This window comes from Symphalangus syndactylus, chromosome 4 (assembly GCF_028878055.3).
Source record: "Symphalangus syndactylus isolate Jambi chromosome 4, NHGRI_mSymSyn1-v2.1_pri, whole genome shotgun sequence".
NCBI classification, from domain to species: domain Eukaryota; kingdom Metazoa; phylum Chordata; class Mammalia; order Primates; family Hylobatidae; genus Symphalangus; species Symphalangus syndactylus.
In genome coordinates this window covers 58,553,260-58,580,481 of record NC_072426.2, presented here as the reverse complement: position 1 = coordinate 58,580,481, position 27,222 = coordinate 58,553,260, and positions in this window count along the sequence as shown.

Below are 27,222 nucleotides of genomic sequence, written 5' to 3'. Positions count from 1 at the left end.
GGAATTCAGAATAAAATGGGAAACGCAAGGATAGGAGCCCAATAACGTGTGCTTTAATAAGCCCTCCACGTTATTCCGATGTACGAAATTTGAGAACCATTGCTTTAGTGCTACTATGCCTAAATTATCAAGGCTTTCCTTCAGTGAAGAAAATCACTGGTCTCTCTTTAGTTGCTTTTTCTATCCTCCAAAGCCGTGTATAACAGAAAGCAGTCTCTTTTATGACATGTAGCTTTGCAAAGTTATTGCATAAAAATGAGTCTAAAGCATTAGAAGCCCAAGACAATTAAAAATATACTTGAAAACAGGTTTAATTTAAAAATCCACTATTTGTTGCTTTCACTTCTATTAAATACTCAATTTATCCAGTATAATCTACAATATTTCATAATTTAAAAAGCTTTGTTTTATCTTATCCCTAGTCTTTTTATTGTAAATTCCATTGGTATAGTTTCCATTTTGGAGAAACTTTGTAGCTGCAAGAGAATTTGTGGTTTCAATTTGAGGAAATGTGAAAGTGAAGCAAGATAATCTAAATCAACTGTCTATCGTCCTTCCTAAAATCCCGTTTATTAAATATATGTTTTATACATCTGTAAAATCACATTTTAAGTCCTATGTTAATATGTTATATATATAATTCCATGTAACATTATATAACAAATACCATTTATATGCATAAACTGAATTATATATAATTATATATATTTAATACATTTGTGTTCATGTGTGCACCTGCATATGTGTTTCATAAAAGTTTTGAAAAGACAAGAATAGTTACAGGGAGACTGAGCATGCCAATGTATAAGACATGAAGAATGGAAACTGGTGTGGCTTAAAGCCCAGTACAAAACCCAAAAGATTTTCTTTGAAATGACATGCTGAAAGGTTTAAATCCAGGAGTCTTCAAATAAAAAGAGCAAGAGGAAGCTCTGCAATGTAAACAGTATGTCAGCCAAACCTTTTTCCTCTATCAATCCTGAGAGGAACGCAGCAAGGACATTTGCCTCCAGGGTAAAAACCAAACCAGATTTTCAAACTAACTAGGAAGTGTTGTAATATAACTTTGGTAGCTCAAAAAAATTGAACAGCACCGTTTGACATAGTTTTCTTCACCCCCATGCATACAGGAAGAACAAGTGGAGGTAGAAGTATGGCACTCTAGTCTCTGAAGAGGCTGTATGACAAACAAGACATTAGGCCAGACATTCAAGTAGCTTCTGAGGTCTGTGCGTGTCAGTGAAGCAAGCTTATTGAACCTACTTCTTAACTCTCCCCCACAATGACAAGAAGCATGCCGCTGCCATCAGTTCTGGTTATTAAACTTTTCTGTCTGAACCTTAAATCCAACCATTAATACTGTGCTTTGTGATTTTGGGGACTGGGACCCTGCAAATGGCATTGTTCCTTTTTCAGCCAGCTTTCCCATGGGATTTTCCAGTGTGAGCTTCTGGAAAGACATCGTGGTGCTAGAGAGACACATGACTTGCAATTTCTTTTAAGCTTCCTGTTTTATAGTCTTTGTCACCCCAAAATTTCCTTCATTCTTTCAGTATCATAATATTCTTTCATAAATACCAAGCCATCTAGGCAGAATTTTCTCAGTAATCTGTGTCTCACCAACATGGAGCTCTTCCTCCAACTCTACCTTAGGAGAATGGATTAAAAATTGTAGTAAATATGTACAGCAGAACACTGCTCAGCAACCAAAAAAAAAAAAAAAAAAAAAAAAACAACAGCAACTGCTGCATGGATAAATCTTACAGAAATGTTATGGAGTAAAAGAAACCAGACACAAAATAATATATATTTAATGATTGAATCTGTATGTAAGTTCACAAACAACACTGATTTATGCTGACAAAAGTCAAAATGATGTTTTCCTCTGCAGGGAATGTCAAGCAAGGAGGATGTGAGAAACTTCTGGGTTTCTGAAAATATACTCTATGTATCAGTCTTAGAGGTTGTTGTACAGGTGCCTGCATATATCAAATCTATAAAGCTCTATGTTTATAATTGATATATTTTATGCAATTAATACACTTTATGCACTTACTATATGTTATATCACAAAAGCAAGACAAATTAAAATGATAAGTCATATGGTTTTTGTTTTCACATTGGATTATTACTGACATAAATATTTGGGGAAAGTCAATATCATTAATACTTGGTTCTAAACTCAAAATTTCAGCAGCAATAACAAAAATAATATTGAAAAAGTAAAACATAAATCTCTGCAGAACAGAAAAGATAAAATACAAATTCAACAAACATTACTGAAGAAAACCTACAAAGAATTATTGTTAATTCATTCAGACATATTGAAGTAATTATATATTTATATTTACTTTCTGTTATTCTTGAGTGCTAGTTCATAATGGGTTTAGAATGCTTGTTTTGAAGTCAAATCAACTTAAAATGTTTAAAGGAATATAAATTTGAAACAAAAAATGAAAATGTGTTTTATAAATGTAGTAGAAAGCAAATATTATAAAAAATAGTTAAGAATACCAGTTCCATCATATACCAAATACTAAAAACAATAAGGTCTTACTATTTATGACAATGAAGGTGGTGGTGAACTGGAAGAAGTGGAGTGAAAGGATGCTACAGTTTGTTGTTATTAATTCAAAATATTTATAGAAAATATAAGCTTAAATGTGTTTTAAATACTCAAAGAATAGAAATAGATATAAACAAATTTTAAGAGGGGGAGAAAAAGATAGACATATTGAACAATTCCAAGATAAACATGGTAAGAAGTTAAAGGATAATATGAAAAAGAAAAATAAGATGTTAAAAACATTTTTTGAAATATTATGTGTGAAATGACTATATTCCATATTATATTCTAAGACTTAAAAAGTTTAAAATAAAACAAAAATAACTAAAGAGATCACATCAATATACAACGTATGCTATATATAAGGAATATCAAGTAAACAAAATGACCAGAAATGATAAAAATATAGAACCAGAAAATATACACCAGGCAAATATTAACAAATAGGTAACAGGTGTGTAAATATAAATACTAGACAAAGCAGAAGCCAAGGCAAAATCTTAGAAAGGTCAAATAAGTATTTTATGTTGAGAATGGGTTATCTATTAAGGTAACAAATTATGAGACTGTATTGATGTTTGAAATTAACTTTGAAATAAATTACAATCATAGAACATGGAACATGAAACTGGCAAACATAATCTTAGTAAAAAAGTTCAAATAATGTTAAATTAGCTCAAGAGAAACAAAAGTATTTACAAGCTTAGAAATATTTCAGTAACATAATTTATTCACACAAAATCATACATGCACATATGATTTTATGATACATATACTTTCACATGCATATTTATATTTAAATTAGTTTGCTAAGAATAATGGCCTCGATATGGTGTCGGTCTGTGGCCCAGGGTTGGGGACTCCTTTATAAGCTCATTTAATGCTATTAGAAACCTCATGAGAGAAGTTTTATTTTTTCTTTTCCAATCTATATAGTTTTTCTTCCTGTCTCCCTCTCTCTCTTCATCTCTCCCTCCCTCCCTTTCTTCCTTTCTTCTTTCTATCTGTTCTTCCTTTCTGTCAGTCTGTCTCAATGTACTGGCTAGGACATCTAGTACGATGTTGAATAGCAGTGAAGATCTTTGTCCCTTGCCTTATTCCTGATCTTAGAATAAAATAAATAAAATTACTATCTTACCTATAATGATGATGTTAGCTGTAGGTTTTTTGTAAATGTTATTTATATTTTGTAAATGTTATTTATTGTTTCAAGAAATATTCTCTATTCATTGTTTGTTGAGTGTTTGCGTAGTAAATAAGTATTGAATTGGATCAAAAGACATTCTTCAATAATATGCTCATATAATTTTACTTCTTTAGCTAGTTGACACTGTTAATTTAAATGATTAACATTTAAGTGATAAAGCAGTCTTACATACCTGGAAAATATCCTATTGGTCTTGGTGTGTAATTCTTTATAACATCGTTGGAAGCAATTTACTAACACTTTCGAGGATCTCTGTGTCTATACTGATGATATTTATTTGTCTGTAGTTTTCATTTCTTGTAGTCCCTCTTCGAATTTTGGTATTAGAGTGGTGCTGGCTTCATAGAATAATATAGGTAGCATTCCCTGTGTTTCTATTTTCTACTTCAAGAGACTGTGGATAATTTGTATTGTTTATTCCTTTAAATGTTTGAAAGGACATTCTTTCAACAAATCCTTTGATTTATTCCTTTAATTGTTTGAAAGCACAGTTTCATCTGCACTTGGTGCTTTCTTTTTGAAGGTTTTTAAATTATTTGATGCATTTCTCTAATACATATATGTCTTAAAATTATTTTAGTTTGTATAAGTTTGGTAGTTTGCATCTTTCAAGGAATCGACTTGTTTCATTTAAGTTATAAGTCTGTAGATACTGCATTTTTTTGGTAGCATCCTTTTAGTATGCATGAAATAAGTTGAAATAACTACTTTTTCCTTTCTGATATTGGCAATCGGTGTCTTCTATCTTTTATCTTTGTTAGTCTATTACCCAATAGTTGTTTTATCTGCTCCTCCCACCCTTCACCATCAAGTAGACCTGGGTGTCTCTTGTTCTCCACTTTGTGTTCATGAGTTCTCATCATTTAGGTTCCACTTATCAGTGAGAACATGAGGTATTTAGTTTTCTCTTCCTGTGTTAGTTTGCAAAGGATTATAACCTCCACCTCCATTCATGTTCCCACAAAAGACCTCATCTCATTCTTTTCTATGTCTGCATAGTAGTCCATGGTGTATATATACCATAATTTATTTATCCAGTCTAACATTTATGAGCATTTAGGTTGATTCCATGTCTTTGCTATTGTGAATAGTGCTGCAATGAACATTCATATGCATGTGTCTTTATGATAGAATGAATTATATTTCTTTCGGTATATACCAGTAATAGGATTGCTAGGTCAAATGTAGTTCTGTATTTAGCGCTATGAAGAATTATCATACTGCTTTCCACTGTGGTTGAACTAATTTACACTCCCATCAGCAGTGTATGTGTTTCCCTTTTTCTGCAACCTAACCAGCCTCTGTAATTTTTTGACTCTTTAATAATGGCCATTCTGTTATGAGATAGTATTTCATTGTGGTTTTGATTTGCATTTATCAAATGATCAGTGATATTGAGTTTTTTTGTATGATTTTTGGACACACATATGTCCTCTCTTGAAAAAAGTCTGTTTATGTCATTTGCCCACATTTTGATGCAGTTGTTTTTTCTTCTTAATTTGTTAAATTTCCTTATAGATACTGAATATTAGACCTTTTTTGGATGCATAGTTTGCAAGTGTTTTCTCTCATTCTGTAAGTTGTCTGTTTACTCTGTTGAAAGTTTCTTTTACTTTGCAGAAGATCTTAAGTTTAATTAGATCCCATTTGTCAACTTTTGCTTTTGTTGCTATTGCTTTTGATGTCTTTGTCATGAAATCTTTGCCTGTTTCTATGTCCAGGATGGTATTGCCTAAGTTGTCTTCCAGGGTTTTTATAGTTTTGGGTTTTAGATTTAAGTCTTTAGTCCATCTTGAGTTGATTTTTTGTATATGGTGTAAGGAAGGGGTCCAATTTTAATCTTCTGCATATGGCTAGCCAGATATCCTTGCATTATTTGTTAAACAGGAGTCTTTCCCCATTGCTTGTTTTTGTCAGCTTTGCTGAAGATCAGATGATCATAAGTGTGCAGCCTTATTTCTGGGCTTTCCATTTTGTTTCATTGGTCTATGGGTCTATTTTTGTACTAGTGCCATGCTATTTTGGTTACTATAGTCCTGTAGTACACATTGAAGTCAGAAAAAACCTGATGCCTCCAGCTTTGTTTTGTTGTTGTTTTTTTTTTTTTTTTTTTTTTTTTTTTTTTTTTTTTTTTTTTTTTTTTTTTTTTTTTTTGCTTATGATTGCCTTGTCTATTTGGGCTGTTTTTTGATTCCACATGAAATTTAAGTTAGTATTGTATAGTTCTGTGAGAAATTCTGTTGGTAGTTTGATAAAAATAGTATTGAATCTGTACATTGCTTTGGTCAATATGACCATTTTAATGATATTGATTCTTCCTATCCATGAGCATGGGATGTTTTTTCATTTGTTTGTGTGTTTTCTGATTTCTTCAAGCAGTATTTTGTAGTTCTACTTGTAGAGGTCTTTCACCTCCTTAGTTAGATTTAATCCTAGGTATTTTATTGTTTTTATGGCAATTGTGAAAGAAAATGCCTTCCTGATGTGGCTCTTGGCTTTGCTGTTTTTGGTGTATAGGAATTCTATAATTTTTGTATATTAATTTTGTATTCTGAAACTTTACTGGCATTGTTTATCAGCTGAAGGAGCTTTTGGGCCGAGACGTTGGGGTTTTGTTGATATAGAATCATGTCACCAGGAAACAGAGATAGTTTGACTTCCTCTCTTTCTATTTGGATGTCCTTTATTTTTGTTGCTTATTGCCCTGGCCAAGACTTCCAATACTATGTTGAATAGAAGTGGTGAGAAAGGGCATCCCTGTCTTGTGCTGGCTTTCAAAGGGATTGCCTCCACGTTTTGCCCATTCAGTATGATGTTGGCTATGGGTCTGATGTAGATTGCTCTAATTATTTTGAGGTATGTTTCTTCAATACCTACTATATTAAGATTTTTTAATATGAAGGAATGTTAAATTTTATCAAAAGCTTTTCTGTATCTATTGAGATAATAATGTGTTTTTTGTCTTTAGTTCTGTTTGTGCAATGAATTACCTCTATTGATTTGTGTATGTTGAACCAACCTCACATCTTAGGGATGAAGCCTACCTGATGGTGGTGGATTAGATTTTTATGTGCTGCTGGATTTTTTGCATGTATTTTGTTGAGGATGTTTGCATCAATGTTCATCAGTAAAATTGGTCTGATGTTTTCTCTTTTTGTTGTGTCTCTGCCACGTTGTGTTATCAGAATGATGCTGGCCTCATAAAATGAGTTGAGGAGGAGTCCCTCCTTCTCACATTTTTGGAAAAGTTTCAGTAGGAATGGTACCAGCACTTCTTTTTGCATCTGGTAGAATTCAGCTGTGAATTCATCTGGTCCCGGACTTTTTCTGGTTGCTAAGCTATTTATTACTGATCTAATTTTGGGGGTTATTATTGGTCTATTTAGAGAATGAATTTCTTCCTGGTTTAGTCTTGGAAGGATGTATGTGTCCAGGAATTTATTCCATATCTTCTAGGTTTTCTAATTTGTGTGCCCAGAGGTATTCATAATAGTTTCTCATGATTATTTTTATTTCTGTGGGATCAGTGGTAACATCTCCTTCATCATTTCTAATTTTGTTTTTTGGATTGTCTCTTATTCCTTATTAGTTTAGCTAGCTGCTTATCTGTCTTATGAATTTCTTCATAAAACCAACTTCTGGAGAGGGCTGGCAAGATGGCTAAATAGGAACAGCTTTGGTCTGCACCTCCCAGCAAGACCCACACAGAAGGTGGGTGATTTCTACATTTCCAACTGAGGTACCCAGTTCATCTCATTGGGACTGGTTAGACAGTGGGTGCAGCCCATGGAGGGTGAACAGAAGTAGGGTGGGGCATCACCTCACCTGGAAAACATAAGTGGTTGGGGAACTCTCTCCCCTAGCCAAGGGAAGCCATGAGGGACTGTACCATGAGGGATGGTGCTATCCAGACTAGATACTATGCTTTTCCCATGGTTTTTGCAAGCTGCATACCAGGAGATTCCCTCGTGTGCCTACACCACCAGGGCCCTGGGTTTCAAGCACAAAACTGGGTGGCCATTTGGACAGACAGCTAGCTAGCTGCAGGAGTTACTTTTCATACCTCAGTGAGGCCTGGAATGCCAGAGAGACAGAACCGTTCACTCCCCAGGAAAGGGGGCTGAAGCCAGGGATTCAAGTGGTCTTGTTCAGCAGATCCCACCCCCACAGAGCTCAGCAAACTAAGATCCACTGCCTTGAAATTCTTGCTGCCAACACAGCAGTCTGAAGTTGACCTGGGACACTTGAGCTTGGTGGGGGTAGGGGTGTCCACTATTACTGAGGCTTGAGTAGGCGGTTTTCCCTTCACAGTGTAAACAAAGCTGCCTGGAAGTTTGAACTGTGTGCAGCCCACCACAGCTTGGCAAAGCCTTTGTAGCCAGACTGCCTCTCTAGATCCCTTCTCTCTGGACCAGGCATCTCTGAAAGAAAGGCAGCAGCCCTAGTCAGGGGTTTATAGACAAAACTCCCATCTCCCTGGGACAGAGCATCTGCGGGGCAGGGGTGGCTGTGGGTGCAGCTTCAGCAGACTTAAATAGTCCTGCCTGCTGGCTCTGAAGAGAACAGCAGATCTCCCACACAGCACTTGAGCCCGCTAGGAGACTGACTGTCTCTGCAAGTGGGCCCCTGACCCCCATGCCTTCTGACTGGAAGATACCTCCCAGCAGGGGTTGACAGACACCTCATATAAAAGAGCTCCGGCTGGCATCTGGTTGGTGCCCCTCTGGGATGAAGCTTCCAAAGGGAGGGGCAGGGAGCAATCTTTGCTGTCCTGCAGCCCCCACTGGTGATACCCAGGAAAACAAGGTCTGGAGTTTTACCTCCAGCAAATTCCAGGAGATCAGCAGAAGAGAGGCCTGACTGTAAGAAGGAAAATTAATAAAGAGAAAGCAGTGACATCAACATCAACAAAAAGGATGCCTACACAAAAACCTCATTTGAAGGTCACCACCATCAAAGATCAAAGGTAAATAAATCCATGAAGAAGAGAAAAACCCAGTGCAAAAATGCTGAAAATTCCAAAAATCAGAATGCCTCTTCTCCTCCAAAGGATCACAACTCCTTGCAGCAAAGAAACTAAACTTGATGGAGAATGAGTTTGATGAATTGACAGAAGTAGGCTTCAGAAGGTAGTTAATAACAAGCTCCTCTGAGCTAAAAAAGCATGTTCTAACCCAATGCAAGGAAGCTAAGAACCTTGATAAAAGGTTACAGGAACTGCTAACTAGAATAACCAGTTTAGAGAAGAGCATAAATGACCTGATGGAGCTGAAAAACATAGCATGAGAACTTCATGAAGCATACGCAAGTATCAATAGTCAAATTGATCAAGCAGAAGAAAGGATATCGGAGATAGAAGATCAACTTAATGAAATAAAGCATGAAGACAAAATTAGAGAAAACAGAATGAAAATGAACAAACAAAGCCTACAAGAAATGTGGGACTATGTGAAAAGACCAAACCTACATTTGATTGGTGTACCTGAAAACAACAGGGAGAGTGGAACCAAGTTGGAAAACACACTTCAGGATATTATCCAGAAGAACTTCCCCAACCTAGCAAAACAGGCCAATATTAAATTTCAGGAAATACAGAGACCACAAAGATACTCTTTAAGAAGAGCAATCCCAAGACACATAATCATCAGATTCACCAAGGCTGAAATGAAGGAAAAAATGTTAAAGGCAGCCAGAGAGAAAGGTCAGGATATCTACAAAGGGAATCCCATTAGAGTAACACTGGATCTCTCTGTAGAAACTCTACAAGCCAGAAGACAGTGGGGGACAATATGCAACATTCTTAAAGAAAAGAATTTTCAACCCAAAATTTCACATCCAGCCAAACTAAGCTTCATAAGTGAAGGAGAAATAAAATCCTTTACATAAAAGCAAATGCTGATGAATTTTGTTACCACCATGCCTAACTTACAAGAGCTCATGAAGGAAGCACTAAATATGGAAAGGAAAAACAGGTACGAGCCACTGCAAAAACATATCCAAATGTAAAGACCATCAACACTATAAAGAACTACATCAACTAATATGCAAAATAACCAGCTAGTATCATAATGACAGGGTCAAATTCACACATAACAATATTAATCTTAAATGTAAATGGGCTAAATGCCCCAATTAAAAGGCACAGACTGGCAAATTGGATAAAGAGTCAAGACCTATCAGTGTGCTATATTCAGGAGACCCATTTCACCTACAAAGACACACATAGGCTCAAAATAAAGGGATGGAGAAATATTTACCAAGCAAATGGAAAGCAAAAAAAGCAGGGGTTGCAATCCTAGCCTCTGATAAAACAGGCTTTAAACCAACAAAGATAAAAAAAGACAAAGAAGGGCATTACATAATGGTAAATGGATCAATCCAACAAGAATAGCTATCTTAAATATATATGCACCCAATACAGGAGCACCCAGATTCATAAAGCAAGTTCTTAGAGACTTAAAAAAAGACAATACTCCCACACAATAATAGTGGGAGACTTTAACACTCTGCTGTCAATATTAGACAGATCAACAAGACAGAAAACGAACAAGGATATTCAGGACTTGAACTCAGCTCTGGACCAAGCAGACCTAATAGACATCTACAGAGGTCTCCACCCCAAATCAACAAAATATACATTCTTCTCAGCACCACATAGCACTTATTCTAGAATTGACCACATAATTGGAAGTAAAATACTCCTCAGCAGATACAAAAGAACAAAAATCATAACAAACAGTCTCTCAGACCACAGTGCAATCAAATTAGAACTCAAGATTAAGAAACTCACTCAAAACTGCACAACTACATTGAAACTGCACAATCTGCTCCTGAATGACTACTGGTTAAATAATGAAATTAAGGCAGAAATAAATAAGTTATTTGAAACCAATGAGAACAAAGACACAATGTACCAGAATCTCTGGGAGACAGCTTAAGTGGTGTTCAGAGAGAAATTTATAGCACTAAATGCCAACATGAGAAAGTGGCAAAGATCCATAATCGATACCCTAACATCATAATTAAAAGAACTAGAGAAGCAAGAGCAAACAAATTTGAAAGCTAGCAAAAGACAAGAAATAACAAAGATCAAAGCAGAACTGAAGGAGACAGAGACACGAAAAACCCTTCAAAAAATCAGTGAATCCAGGAACTTGTTTTTCGAAAAAAATTTTTAACAAAACAGACAGACTGCTAGCCAGACAAATAAAGAAGAAAAGAGAGAAAAATCAAATGGACACAATGAAAAATAATAAAAGGGATATCACCACTGTTCCCACAGAAATACAAATTACCATCAGATAATACTATAAACACCTCTATGAAAATAAACTAGAAAATCCAGAAGAAATGGATAAATTCCTGGACACTTACACCCTCCCAAGACTAAACCAGGAAGAAGTCAAATCCCTGAATAGACCAATAACAAGTTCTGAAATTGATGCAGTAATTGATAGCCTATGAACCAAAAAAAGCCCAGGACCAGACAGATTCACAGCCAGATTCTACCACGGGTACAAAGAGGAGCTGGTACCGTTCCTTCTGAAACGATTTCAAACAATAGAAAAAGGGGGACTTTTCCCTAACTCACTTTATGAGGCCAGCATCATCTTGATACCAAAACCTGGCAGAGACACAATAAAAAAAAAATTCAGGCCAATATCTCTGGTGAATATCAATGAGAAAATCCTCAATAAAATACTGGCAAACCAAATTCAGCAGCACATCTAAAAGCTTATTAACCATGATCAAGTGGGCTTGATCCCTGGGATGCATGGCTGGTTCAACATATGCAAATCAATACACATAATCCACCACATAAACAGAACCAATGACAAAAACCATATGATTATCTCAATAGATACAGTAAAGGCCTTCGATAAAATTAAACACCCATTCAGGCTAAAACTCTCAATAAACTACGTATTGATGGTACGTATCTCAAAATAGTAAGAGGTATTTATGACAAACTCACAGCCAATATCATACTGAATGGGCAAAAGCTAGATGCATTCCCTTTGAAAACTGGCACAAGACAAGGATGCCCTCTCTCACCACTCCTATTCAACATAGTATTGAAAGTTCTGGCCAGGGCAATCAGGCAAGAGAAAGAAATAAAGCATATTCAAATAGGAAGAGAGGAAGTCATATTGTCTTTGTTTGCAGATGACATGATTGTATATTTAAAAAACCCCATCGTCTCAGCCTAAAAACTCCTTAAGCTGATAAGCAACTTCAGCAAAGTCTCAGGATACAAAATCAATGTGCAAAGAATCACATGCACTCCTACGCAACAATAATAGACAAACAGAGAGCCAAATCATGAGTGAACTCCCATTCACAATTGCTACAAAGAGAATAAAATACCTAGGAATACAACTTACAAGGGATGTGAAGGAACTCTTCAAGGAGAACCTCAAACCACTGCTCAAAGAAATAAGAGAGGACACAAACAAATGGAAAATCATTCCATGCTCATTGACTTTCTTCATGGAATTAGAAAAATCTACTTTAAATTTCATATGAAACCAAGAAAGAGTTCGTATATCCAAGACAATCCTATGCAAAAAGAACAAATCTGGAGGCATTATGCTACCTGACTTCAAACAATACTACAAGGCTGTAACCAAAACAGCATGGTACTGGTACCAAAACAGATATATAGACCAATGAAACAGAACAGAGGCCTCAGACATAACACCACACTTCTACAACCATCAGATCTTTGACAAAACTGACAAAAGAAAGCAATGGGGAAAGGATTCCTTATTTAATAAATGATGTTCGGAAAAACTGGCTAGCCATATGCAGAAAACTGAAACTGGAGCCATTCCTTACCCCTTATACAAAAATTAATTCAAGATAGATTAAAAAATTAAATGTAAGACCTAAAACCATAAAAACCCTAGAAGAGAACCTAGGCAATACCATTCAGGACATAGGCATGGGCAAAGACTTTATGAAAAAAACACCAAAAGCAATTGCAACAAAAGCCAAAATTGACAAATGTGATCTAATTAAATTAAAGAGCATCTGCAAAGCAAAAGAAACTATCATCAGACTGAACAGGCAACGTACAGAATGGGAGAACATTTTTGTAATCTATCCATCTGACAAAGGGCTAATATGCAGAATCTACAAGGAACATAAACAAATTTATAAGGAAAAAACGAACAACCCCATCAAAAAATGGATGAAGGATGTTAACAGACACTTCTCAAAAGAAAATATTTATGTGGACAATAAACATATGAAAAAAAGCTCATCATCATTGGTCATTAGAGAAATGCAAATCAAAAGCACAATAAGATACCATATCATGCCAGTTAGAAAGATGATCATTAAAAAGTCAGGAAACAAGAGGATGTGCAGAAATAGGAACACTTTTACACTGTTGGTGAGAGTGTAAATTAGTTCAACCATTGTGGAAGAATGTGGCAATTCTTCAAGGATCTAGAACCAGAAATACCAATTTTCCCAGCAATCCTATTACTGGGTATATACCTAAAGGATTACAAATCATTCTACTATAAAGACACATGCACACATATGTTTATTGCCCCACTATTCACAATAGCAAAGACTTGGAACCCACCCAAATGCCCATCAATGATACACTGGATAAAGAAAATGTGGCACATATATACCATGGAATACTATGCAGCCATAAAAAAAATGAGTTCATGTCCTTTGCAGGAACATGGATGAAGCTGGAAACCATCATTCTCAGTAAACTAACACAGGAACAGAAAACCAAACACTGCATGTTCTTACTCATAAGTGAGAGTTGAACAATGAGAACACGTGGACACAGGCAGGAGAACATCTCACACGAGGGCCTATCAGGGGATGGGGGGCTAGGGGAGGGATAGCATTAGGAGAAATATCTAATTTAGATGATGGTTTGATGGGTGCAGCAAACCACCGTGGCACATGTATACCTGTGTAATAAACCTGCACATTCAGCACATGAATCCCAGAACTTAAACTATAATTAAAAAAAACAAAAAAACAACAAAAAAAACTTCTGGAGTTCTTGATCTTTTGAATAGATTTTTGTGTCTCAATTGCCTTCAGTTCAGCTCTGATTTTGGTTATTTCTTTTTTTTTTATTATTATTATACTTAAAGTTTCAGGGTACATGTGCACAATGTGCAGGTTTGTTACATATGTATCCATGTGCCATGTTGGTGTGCTTCACCCATTAACTCGTCATTTAGCATTAGGTATATCTCCTAATGCTCTCCCTCCTCCCTCCCCCCATGCCACAACAGTCCCCAGAGTGTGATGTTCCCCTTCCTGTGTCCATGTGTTCTCATTGTTCAATTCCCAACTATGAGTGAGAACAGGCGGTATTTGGTTTTTTGTCCTTGCGATAGTTTACTGAGAATGATGGTTTCCAGTTTCATCCATGTCCCTACAAAGGACATGAACTTATCATTTTTTATGGCTGCATAGTATTCCATGGTGTATATGTGCCACATTTTCTTAATCCAGTCTATCGTTGTTGGACATTTGGGTTGGTTCCAAGTCTTTGCTATTGTGAATAGTGCCGCAATAAACATACGTGTGCATGTGTCTTTATAGCAGCATGATTTATCGTCCTTTGGGTATATACCCAGTAATGGGATGGCTGGGTCAAATGGTATTTCTAGTTCTAGATCCCTGAGGAATCGCCACACTGACTTCCGCAATGGTTGAACTAGTTTACAGTCCCACCAGCAGTGTAAAAGTGTTCCTATTTCTCCACATCCTCTCCAGCACCTGTTGTTTCCTGACTTTTTAATGATGGCCATTCTAACTGGTGTGAGATGGTATCTCATTGTGGTTTTGATTTGCATTTGTCTGATGGCCAGTGATGATGAGCATTTTTTCATGTGTTTTTTGGCTGCATAAATGTCTTCTTTTGAGAAGTGTCTGTTCATGTCCTTCGCCCACTTTTTGATGGGGTTGTTGTTTTTTTTTTTTTTCTTGTAAATTTGTTTGAGTTCATTGTAGATTCTGGATATTAGCCCTTTGTCAGATGAGTAGGTTGCGAAAATTTTCTCCCATTGTGTAGGTTGCCTGTTCACTCTGATGGTAGTTTCTTTTGCTGTGCAGAAGCTCTTTATTTTGGTTATTTATTGTCTTCTGTTAGCTTTGGTGTTGATATTGCTTCTCTAATTCTCTCAGTTGTGATACTAGCTTGTTAATTTGAGCTCTTTCTAACTTTTGGATGTAGGCATTAAATGCTATGAATTTCCCTCTTATGACTGCCTTACTTGTTTCCCAGATTCTGGTATGTTTTATCTTTGTTGTCATTCATTTCAAAGAACTTCTTGCTTTCTGCTTTAATTTTATGATCTACCCAAAAGTCATTCAGGAGTATGATTTTTAATTTCCATGTAATTGCCTGGTTTTTAGCAACTTTTTTAGTATTTACTTCTATTTTTATCACACTGTGGTCCAAGAATGTGTTCGGTATGATGTCAGTTATTTTCCATTTGTTGAGGTTTGTTTTTTGTGCAATTATGTGGTCAGTGTTAGAGTATGGAGTGTGTGTCATGTGGTAATGAAGAGAATGTATATTCTGTTGGGTTTGGGTTGAGATTTCTGCAGAGTGCCAACAGATCCATTTGGTCCAATATTGAGTTCAGATCCTGAATACCTTTGTTAATTTTCAGCCTTGACAATCTATCTAATGTTGTCAGTGTAGTGTTGAAGTCTACCACTATTATTGTGTAGGAACCCATGTCTCTTTGTAGGTCTCTAAGGATTTGCTTTATGAATCTGGGTGCTCCTATGTTGAGTGCATATAGAATTATGATAGTTATTTTTGAATTGAACCCAGTACCATTATTTCATGCTCCTCTTTTTCTTTTTTGATCTTTGTTGGTTTAAAGTCTTTTTTGTCTGAAGTTAGGATTGCAACTCCTGCTTTTTTATTTTTTCCATTGTCTTGGTAGATTTTCCTCCATCCCTTTATTTTGAGCCTATGTGTGTCATTATGTGTCAGATGGGTCTCTAGAAGACAGCATACTATTAGGTCTTTATTTCTCATCCAGCTTGCCACTCTGTGCCTTTTAAGTGGGGCATTTAGCCTATTTACATTCAAGGTTAGTACCAATATGTGTGGATTTAATCCTGTAACTATGCTGTTAGCTGGTTATTATGCTGGCTTGTTTGTGTGCTTGCTTTATAGTGTCACGGATCTGTGTATTTAAGTGTTTTTTTAATTAGCTGGTAGCAGTCTTTCTTTTCTGTATTTAATGCTTCCTTTAGGAGCTGTTGTAAGGAAAGTCTGATGGTAATGAACTCCCTCAATATTTGCTTTTCTTATAAGGATCTTATTTCTCCTTTACTTAGGAAGTTTAGTTTGGCTGAATATAAAATTCTTTGTTGAATTTTTTTTTTCTTTACTTGGCGAAACATGAAGAATACAACAGACAAACCAAGCAACCAACTCAATGACAACAAAACAGGTCTACCCTGGAGTCATACTCTAATTTTTTCTATTTTCCTCCCTTTCTGATCCTTTATCCCACTTTCTTTTTCTTCCTCTTCCTTCTCCCTCTTCTTTGTCAAGTAGAGGATTGAGTTATTATCACTGATCCATATAAAGTCCCTCTCTCATTTATTTTAACTCCCACCCCCATTTCTATTCCACGACTTCCCATGTGCAACCTTCCTAATATGTTTGATACGCATCTTTTTGTTTGTATGTATTTTTAGAAAATGTTTATTGTTTTTGTATGCAAAAAAAATTAATAAAAAAAAATAATAAAAAAATAATAATAATAAAAAAAAAAAGAATGTTGATATAGCTTCCCATTGTTTTCTGGTTTGTGTGTTTCAGCTGAGAGGTCTGCTGTTAGCCTGAAGGGATTTCCTTTGTAGGTGACCTGCCCTTTCTCTCTGGCTGCCTTTAACATTTTTTCTTTCATTTCAACCTTAGAGAATCTGAAGATTATGTGTCTTGGGGATAATCTACTTGTGTAGTATCTTTCAGGGTTTCTCTGTATTTCCTGGATTTGACTGTTGGCCTTTCTAGCAAAGTTGGGGAATTTTTTATGGATGATATCTGAAATATGTTTTCCAAGTTATCTGCCTTCTCCCCTCCTTCTCAGGGATGCCAGTGATTCATAGATTTGGCCTCTTTACATAATCCCATATTTCTTGGAGATGTTGTTTATTTATTTTTATTCTTTTGTCTTTATTTTTGTCTTACTGTCTTATTTCAGACAGACTTCAAGTTCTGGGATTCTTTTCTCAGCTTGGTCTATTCTGCAATTAATACTTGTGATTGTATTGTGAAATTATTGTATTATGTTTCTCAGCTCTGTCAGAATTGTTAGGTTATTTTTGATACCAGATATTTTGTCTTTTGGCTCCTGTGTCATTTTATTGTGATTCTCAGTTTTTTGGATTGGGTTTTGCCATTCTCCTCTTCTCCTGAATCTCAGTTATCTCCATTCTTAATCATGTTTTCAATTCTATCTCTGTCATTTCAGACAGCTCAGCCTGGTTAAGAACTTTTGTTCAAGAACTGTTATGATCATTTGGAGGACGTACAAAACTCTGGTTATTTCTGTTACTAAAGTTCTTGAGTTGGTTCTTTCTCATCTCTGTGTTTGAGTATTTCTTTAACTGCAGTGTAGATTGAGCACACTCATAAACTTCTTCACTGGATGTTTTCACAGTACCCAAGCCTTTGTACAGGGTCTTTATTTGGAGCTGACACCTTGTCTTTGGTTTCAGAGAGGATATATTAGTGAGGTATTTTTGGTGTTGAAACTTTCGGGTGATTCAGTAGGTGGCACTTAAGCATATTGGTCAGTTGGTAGACTTGCTGCGTTGTGTGTCTCCCCTAATTTTCCTCACATTTCCAGCTGTGTTTCCTCTCAATGATCTGAACATGTGGGCTCCTCTCCCCATTGAGTTCTAGCTATAGATCATGGCTTGGCACTCCTGAACTGCCCATTGCAGCTCTGGGACAATCTCAGTGTTTATGTTTCTTTCCCAGCTTGGAGGCAACAGAGGCAGGAACCTTAGCAGTGGTTGTGGCCAAGGGTCTTTTGCTTCTCTCCTGGGTGTTCCACCCCAGTGAGATGCAGGTCAGTAATCTCTCAGTGCAATCAGTCCAGGATGGAGGGTCTGTGCTCTTGGCCCAAGCCAGGGTTCCCTTTCTGGTAATGAGTGGTGTGGGTAGATGGAACCCATAGGAGTTGGACTGATCTTTTCTCTTTGGGTTGACTGCAGCTTGTTAAAGGTATGGATAAGGCACTTAGGGTCTTTAGTTTTTTGTTAGTCTGAGGGTAGCAAGGGCAGTTCCACTGCAGAGGAAGTGGCAGAGAGGCTTTCAGTTGCCCCTGGGGGCTCTGTCTAGGGAGTTGCAGGGCTGCTCTTGCTCAATAACCTTAGCAGGGGTGGCTGGAGGCCGAGGCCTGGAGGACCTGCCCAGTGAGCTCCTTCTCAGAGAGATGTAATGCTGCTGCTGGTGGCTGGCTGGAATTCCAAGTCAATGGGTCTTGTCTTGTGAGGTGCCATGGAAGTGGGACCTGCAGACTGTCACTGCTAAGCTCCCTGGATTCAGCCCCTTTCCTAGGGGGTATACATAGGGGTCTAACCTGCTTTGCTAAAGTTGCAGATGCTTTTGCTGGGAAGCCCGGAAAGCCTAGGTATCTAAGGCTCCCCATGTGTGCCTGAGTGGCTGCTCTACTGAGACTCAATGTAACTGTGTGTCAGACTGAAAGCCCTGATGAAGTGGGCTCATGAGGAAATCTCCCTACCTGAAGGTTGCAAAGATTCATGGGAGAAGCATGGGTTCCCAGGGTCACTTGTTTGCTCACCACTCCTCTGGGTGGTTTAGGTTCCCCTGGCTCTGTGTCACTCCAAGGTGGGCTATTGTCCTACCTTGCTTTTCTTCATTCTCCATGAGTTGAGTTATTTACTTGATTAGTCCCAATGCATGTACCTTGATGTTTCAGTTGAAGGTACTGTATTTACTCACTCCTTCTGTTTTTCTCCATGAGAGCCACTTACTAGCTGCTTCTAGTCAGCCATCTTGGCCACCCCCATTTTTTATTTGTATTACTTCCTTTTGATTATTTATATGAGTTTCATTCTCTTTGCCTGCATTACCCATCCAACCTTGCATGTTATGTGCTTTTCTATTTGGACCATTAACTTATGACACATAGTTATTTTAAGTGCCCTAAATACCTTGCCAAATAATTACATCTGTGTCATCACAAATTTGATTCTAATGATTGCTTCATTTCATTAGATGTGCATATTTTTGCATTTTTATATGCCTTGTGATTTTTTGTTTTGTATTGATTAGTAGAAAATAAGGTACATAGATCTTTATTGTGCAAATCTATGTTATTCTGGATAGAAATTGGGCTATGTTTGATGTTTGTTTTAAGTATAGGGTCCAAGAGCTGCAACTTCCCTTTCTGTTCTCTTGACTTTAAGCTTCCCAAAACACTCTCCTTCAGTGACTGTCTCTTTCATCTCTTCAGCTGTAATCCACTCTTTTTAATGGAACTCAGTAACTTTGGTAATATGGTGTGGGGTAGGGACAGTGTTCTAATATTTGCTATCAGTCTTTTTGATGATTTGTGTATCAGGTTTGTGAGCTTCACTGGTTTGTTTTCTTTTACTTCCCCCAATTGTAGCTTTCTTCCTCCCTCCAACCCTGCCCCACCACCAAACCCTACTCTTTTCCCTGACTGTAGTGTTCTCAATCCATTTTTTTAAAAACCTTCTGGAAAAACAGGAAGGCTGGGGACAGCTTGAGTGCAAAGGAATTCCCTTTCCTCACATGAAATAAAATTTTGAACTGCACTCTGACAAAGTTATTTTCCTTAGAGAGTAGGACTCTGTTACTGAGAAGAATTTGGCAGTATATCACATAGTTACTGCTAGAGCCTTGAGGGAATCTTTCTAGTGTCCTCACCATAAAAACCCAAGGCAGGGTATGGGTGGTTTCCTGGTGCAAAAGCCCATGAAAATGTGGTGTCCTCCAGGGGTTTATAACTCAGCCTTTACCAATTAATGAAAATAACAGTTTAATACTTCTATCAGTTTATTGCTCCAGCCACTTCTGCTGCAAGTAAACAGATCTTAGTTGGTACATCTCTCAGGCTGCACCTATCTGTCCAGTTGTTGGAGTGATGGGTTGTTCTATGGCTCAAATTTTCTAATGGTTCCAAGAAAAGTCACTAATTTTTTGTGTAATTTTTTATTGGCATAAAAATGGGAGTGAAGACTTCTCAGTTCCTTTTATGTTGGAGCTGAAATGAGAAGTCCTACTCAGTCTCTTTTAAAGGTAAACTCACTGTAAGTGACTTAATTTAAAAGTAAAATAAAATGGATATTCATGTGTTGACTCTTTTGTGAAATATCTTAATGCGAAAGTCTGGATTATCTAAAATAATCTAGTTAAGATACCTGAGAGTCAACCAAATAGAAATCCCCAAAATGTAATAAACTTTTACTTAAAAAATAAAAACATTTATGGAATAAAGAATTTGAAGAATAGTAGAAGTACAAAGTACTCTGAAAAATGGCATCAGAATAGATGGCAAGGTATGGATGTCAATACCTTACCAATTTTAATTACCCCTGCATTTTATTAGCAAACATTAAAATATTTATCTATTTTCAATAAAGACATATGACTGTGAAAGCTATAGTTTAATTTATTTTTGCTGTTTTGATTGATTTTGTTTTGGTTGATTTAAATACTGTCCCAGAGAGACTTGCACAACTTTTGAAAAACATGGCCAGAGTTAATAATAATCCACAGATTCCTCAAACAATTAGTAGCAACAATAGCAACAATAGTTTATGATAAACTTTCGTTGTCTAGGAGATACCAAAACATGAAGATTTTGGCAGATTTAAGTGAATATTAATTCAATCACAGGAGATTTTCAGGGCTTTATTAAATGTTACTAATGTAGATACTTCTTTCCAAGATAAGCAAAGTAGAATCACACAGTATGTATTTGCAGATATTGAGTAAAAATGATCATCTAGTGAAAGAAAAGTGTGTGATTTTTTTTTTGCCAACTTCTCTTTTTATATTAAGTCCAAACAATTTCAACTAAATTAGCAATACAGAAAAATACAAAGTCAAGACATGTTACATGTTACCATTCTGAATATAAGCAATTTTATAAATAATTTCTAATGAAAGAAATTACAATTTGGTAATTTTGTGTATCATAATAACACATTATTAATTTATATATTGCCAAATTTTACTTCAAATGGGTATTTATTGATCTCAAAAAGGCAAGTTCCCTTTTTCTAAACATAGACATATATTTCTGTCTAAAATAAATGTTTTTTTAATTTGAATGTATAGGGAAGTTACTGTTAACATTATGACAGATGTATTTTATTTCATGGTTTTAAGTATTTCGATGAGACATATAGATTAAAATTGTAAGGAAACATGAAAAAATAAAAATAGTAAATCAAGGCCAGGTGCGGTGTCTCACACCTGTAATCCCAGCACTTTGGGAGGCTGAGGTGGGCGGATCACGAGGTCAGTAGTTCAAGACCAGCCTGGTCAGCATGGTGAAACGCCATCTCTACTAAAAATACAAAAATGAGCCGGGCATGGTGGCACGTGCCTATAGTCCCAGGTACTTGGGAGGCTGAGGCAGGAGAATCACTTGACCATGGGTGGCAGACGTTGCAGTGAGCCAAGATCATGCCACTGCACTCCAGCCTGGGTGACAGGGTGAGACTCCATCTCCAAAAAAAAAAAAAAAAAAAAAAAAAAGTATGCTTAATGGGTTTAATAGACAAGAATTAGTGCTTTTTTTAAAATCAGAAAACATTAATTTTATTTCTTTTTACTTCATTTTTAAAATTATATTCAGTTTTGTCTTAGTGCTGCCTAATTACATGCCTAATAAGCATAGCCAGGTGCAGATTGAGCCACTGACTCTAGCCTGGGTGACAGAGCAAGAGTCTGTCTCAAAAAAAAAAAAAAAGAAAATAATAAACACACAAAATACTAATATTAAAATGAATACATAAATACTAATGTTATAATCTTATGTTTATAATTTTATCATAACGTTTGATTATATAAATTACCCAAAAAACAGCACTTAAAATACGTGTTTTTTAAATATATTTAATTAATGTAATTATATTATCAGCTTAATGAAATTTATAAATGTCTTAATTAGGCCAACTATTATTCTACTTGTAGAAGAATGTGTGTGACATTACCTGTTACCAAATAGACTGTTAATTTATGTATTCAATTTTTTTTCTTTTTATGTAAGATAATGTTTCAGGATCCTCACAGAAAGACCTACTCACATCTATTTGCATGTATGGGAACCCAGGTGCAGATATTTGAAATAATCCTAATTTTATGCCATTCTATATTATGTGCTAAAATTTTATTAAAAATAAATATATTTTTCCTTTGTCTCTAACTTTCTACTCCTAGCCTATAATTATACCTCTTATATTTTGTTTGATATGCGTTTAAATCTGTACATAAATTGTTAAGCTATATATTTTTGCTTCACGTTTATAGGTTTTAAAGTTATATAAATAAGGTATGCTTCAAATTTTACTTCCCTCATAATGTTTTCACTTAACAATTTTTGAACATGTGCATGTAGCCTGTTTCTTTTAAATGTTGCATAACATCAGTGGTATAAAATCTAAAATATTTTACATAATCATTCTTTAAAAAGTAGTCAGCTAGGTTGCCCCCAAATCTGTATTACCAAAAATAGAGCAATCTTTCTACTACTTACAAATGTAAGTAATTTGCATGAATCTGTCTGGGATGTAAGTTCGTGATGAATTTGCTGTGTTGTAAAGTGCAGGAGATTTCTCCAGGTGGCCTTGAACTGACCTAGTTTTCCTCCTTTCTCACTTAGAATTCTCAAGAATAACTGTGGAATGTGCTGGGAATGTAATTTTAAGCGGAAACCAGCTGGAAGAGTTAAGGCTCTGCTCTAGTCCTCTAGGTCTCCAACCCCGCTCCCCAGAAACCGATGTCTTTCATTGCATTAGCCCAGCAATTCTCAACACCCTGTGTAACTGAACGCAAGTCCGGATGCTCTCCACGTACAGAGTCCAGTTACGAGCAAGTTCTGGGAGAAAGAAAGTGACTTTATTACCCAAAACTAGTAATGGGGAAATGTCCGATTCATGTCCAAAGCAACCACTTCAATTTGGGGGAAGAAAGCAGGGATTTAAAAAGAGAAAACTTGATTAGGAATGCATGCAGGAATTGTTCTGAGTACATTGTCTGTGTGTCTTGCACTGTGGCTATCGTGGGTAACAGTCCACCTGGATCTCGGACTGCTGTCATCTCAAAAATGTCAGAGTTGTTAACTACTGCCTCGAAGTAAACTCTGAAATTTTGCCACTGGATCTCCAGGCTTGATTTTTGTGTCTCAATATTAGCCCCTGGAACTTCTAAGAAGGCACATAATTAGAAAATAGCATACAGTTAGATAAATGTGAATAGAGTATATATATGGTGAGAAAAGGCAGGACATGGAGTCTATTTTATTTTTTTATATTTTATTTTATTTTATAATTATAATTTAAGTTTTAGGGTACATGTGCACAACGTGCAGGTTTGTTACATATGTATACATGTGCCATGTTGGTGTGCTGCACCTATTAACTCGTCATTTAGCATTAGGTATATCTCCTAATGCTATCCCTCCCCCTCCCCCCACCCCACGACAGTCCCCGGTGTGTGATGTTCCCCTTCCTGTGTCCATGTGTTCTCATCGTTCAATTCCCACCTATGAGTGAGAACATGCGGTGTTTGGTTTTTTGTCCTTGTGTTAGTTTACTGAGAATGATGGTTTCCAGTTTCATCCATGTCCCTACAAAGGACATGGACTCATCATTTTTTATGGCTGCATAGTATTCCATAGTGTATATGTGCCACATTTTCTTAATCCAGTCTATCATTATTGGACATTTAGGTTGGTTCCAAGTCTTTGCTATTGTGAATAGTGCCCCTATAAACATACGTGTGCATGTGTCTTTATAGCAGCATGATTTATAATCCTTTGGGTATATACCCAGTAATGGGATAGGTGGGTCAAATGGTATTTCTAGTTCTAGATCCCTGAGGAATCACCACACTGACTTCCACAATGGTTGAACTAGTTTACAGTCCCACCAACAGTGTAAAAGTGTTCCTATTTCTCCACATCCTCTCCAGCACCTGTTGTTTCCTGACTTTTTAATGATGGCCATTCTAACTGGTGTGAGATGGTATCTCATTGTGGTTTTGATTTGCATTTGTCTGATGGCCAGTGATGATGAGCATTTTTTCATGTGTTTTTTGGCTGCATAAATGTCTTCTTTTGAGAAGTGTCTGTTCATATCCTTCGCCCACTTGTTGATGGGGTGTTTTTTTTTTTTTCTTGTAAATTTGTTTGAGTTCATGGTGCTGGGAAAACTGGCTAGCCATATGTAGAAAGCTGAAACTGGATCCCTTCCTTACACCTTATACAAAAATTAATTCAAGATGGATTAAAGACTTAAATGTTAGACCCAATACCATAAAAACCCTAGAAGAAAACCTAGGCAATACCATTCAGGACACAGGCATGGGCAAGGACTTCATGTCTAAAACACCAAAAGCAATGGCAACAAAAGCCAAAATTGACAAATGGGATCTAGTTAAACTAAAGAGCTTCTGCACAGCAAAAGAAACTACCATTAGAGTGAATAGGCAGCTTACAGAATGGGAGAAAATTTTTGCAACCTACTCATCTGACAAAGGGCTAATATCCAGAATCTACAATGAGTCTATTTTAAAGCGGAGAAAAAAGCCTTCTGCAGTTTGCTTCAAAGTTATCTCTTGAAACCGAAGGGAAAGAAAAAAAAAAGTTTAAAGTGCATTTTGACGTTAGGTTGCCCAGTTACCCTTGGGGTACATAACTCAGAGCTAGATGCTTTCTGGGTTCTCTCAGCTGGGGTGCAAATGGGGCATGTGCAATTGAGACTGTATGTGTATCTGCCCCAGACAGATTTTCTGAGCCTTGGAGGACCACTGGCCATGAATCTTAGGTTTCTGTTGTTCCTTGATGCCTATCTGTTAGTAGCAGATGCACTTCATGTAACTTGTGGAAGGCAGGCAATTAGTTGTTAACCCATGCACATAAACAGGCTGCTTCACATAAGACCTGTGAAGTTTTGTCAGTCAGAAATTTTAAATTTATATTTAGAATGGTCCTACCAAACTAATCTTTCAGTAGCATTTCACATCTCCAGATATTTTGCCATTTCAGTTGGTGGAATATGTTTTAATTTGTATTTTCCCTATTATTAATGACCTATGAAACCTGTTTTATCTGTTAGGTGGAACTTCAGATTTCTCCCTATGAAAATTGATCATTCACATCTTTTGCCTATTTTACAAATTTACTATTTTTTTCTGGTTAATTAACAGGTGTTTCTTACATATTCTAGAGAAGAATCTCTAACTTATTTTACTTTGACTATGCTTTTGCCATGTTTATTTCTTTGACTAAATGATTCTTCGATGAAGAGAAATCCATAATTTTGTTGACAAATTAATTTATTTCATGCCTTATGATGCTTAGACTGAAGATATCTTTTTCCACGAATATATGTGTAATATATATTTGGTATATCCAATACCAAAAATCTGTCATTTATTTATACTGCTATCTTTATTATATAGGAAGTTCCGATAGTAATAAAGGTCTTTCTTGTTATTCTGTTTCACTGATCTGTTTGCTTCAACACAAATTGATTTAATTAATTTGCAGTTGTTTTTAGTAACTCAGAAACTTTTATTTATATTTACCTTTAAAATTAATTGAAAGAAGTTTAATGGATAGAAAAGTGTATGGTCCTAAAGGTAGAGAATAATTACAAAATGAACACACATGTATAACCACCACTGAGGTGAACGAAATGATACATTACCCTCTGAAGGACATTAGAGGTCTTCCTTAATTTCCTACACAGTCATTACCTAACTGTGCTCAGTATATATTAATTTGCTTGTTTTAAACTTTATGCAAATAAAAGTATGCAAAATGAATTTTTAATCTAGCTTTTTACACTCAAAATTATGTTTGTGAGATTTATTCATGCTGAGTATAGATGGTCTTCATTAAAAAGTCATATTCCACAATAGAAATAAGCTAAAATTTTTTATTATAATGTATCTAGTATTTTCAATTTGGGGCTATTTGAAAAAGGGCTGCCATGAATATGGTTGTCTTCATCCTTAGATACACATATTAATAAGTGTTTGTTGGAGATACACCTGCAAAGGATAATTGTTGTATCCTAGCATATGCCATAAAATACAAGGAATTCCTCAAAGTGATTTTACCAAACTGCCCTCCTTTTGGTCAATGTCTTTGTTAATGCTTGGTGTAATCACATTTTAACTTTAGAAATTATGGTTTTGGATAATGGTATCTTATTTTGGCTTTAATTTTAATTTATCTGATGATAAATGATTTTGAGCATTTTTTCAAATGTTTATTGCCCATTAGAATATACAAATTGTCTGACTTTTAATTTTTATGGTATCACTTTCATTTTTACATTGTTTTATGGGGAGAATATATATTTGGGGTGATGTAGATATATAATACATAAAATATTGAAACTAATATATAAATTACATATATTTCAGTTTCATATATTGAAAATGTTTCCTCTGTGTCATGTTTACATTTTTACCTATTGATGATATTCTTTAGTAGAACACAGTATTTTTTCTTTATAATTTATGTTTTTGTGTGATGATTAAGGAATCTAATTCAAAGTTTGCAATGTTATCTTTCAGAAGCTTTTTCCTTATACCTTACATTTATATTTGAATCTGGTAAGGATTGATTTTTGTGTATGGTTGGAAGACAGAGGTCCAGTTTTTCTGTTTCATAAGACTACCTAATTGATCCAGGTCTTCCTTTCCATTTCTCTGGAGCGCTATCTTGGCCAGGTGATATAAATCAAGTGACTATAAAAGTGTGGGTCGTTTTCTGGACTCTTTGTTAATGCCTCCAGCAGGCAAATAGGCCCCATTAGGCTCATTTTTCTGGGATTTCATTCTTCCTTTCTTGAAAGTTATCAATGCCTTGATAATTCTCTAAGACCTTCAGCAAGGTTTTATGTTTTCTATTATTTTTTCCATCTAGGTATTTTCAGTGACCATGTAGTTCTGAAATAAACTTCTCTGCCACATAAAGAAAAAGAACTGAACATTTAGTTTTGCTTTTAATTACAAATAATTGATTTATACTATTTGACACTGTTTCTAAGTATATTAAATTGATCATATTTTTTTCCTTTAGTCCATTGTATAGACTAAATGGATAAAACTAATCATCCCTATTTGCACAAGACTGTCCCCATTTTAACACTGTAAATCCAGCATCTTAGGAAACTCCTTGGGCCCAAGCAA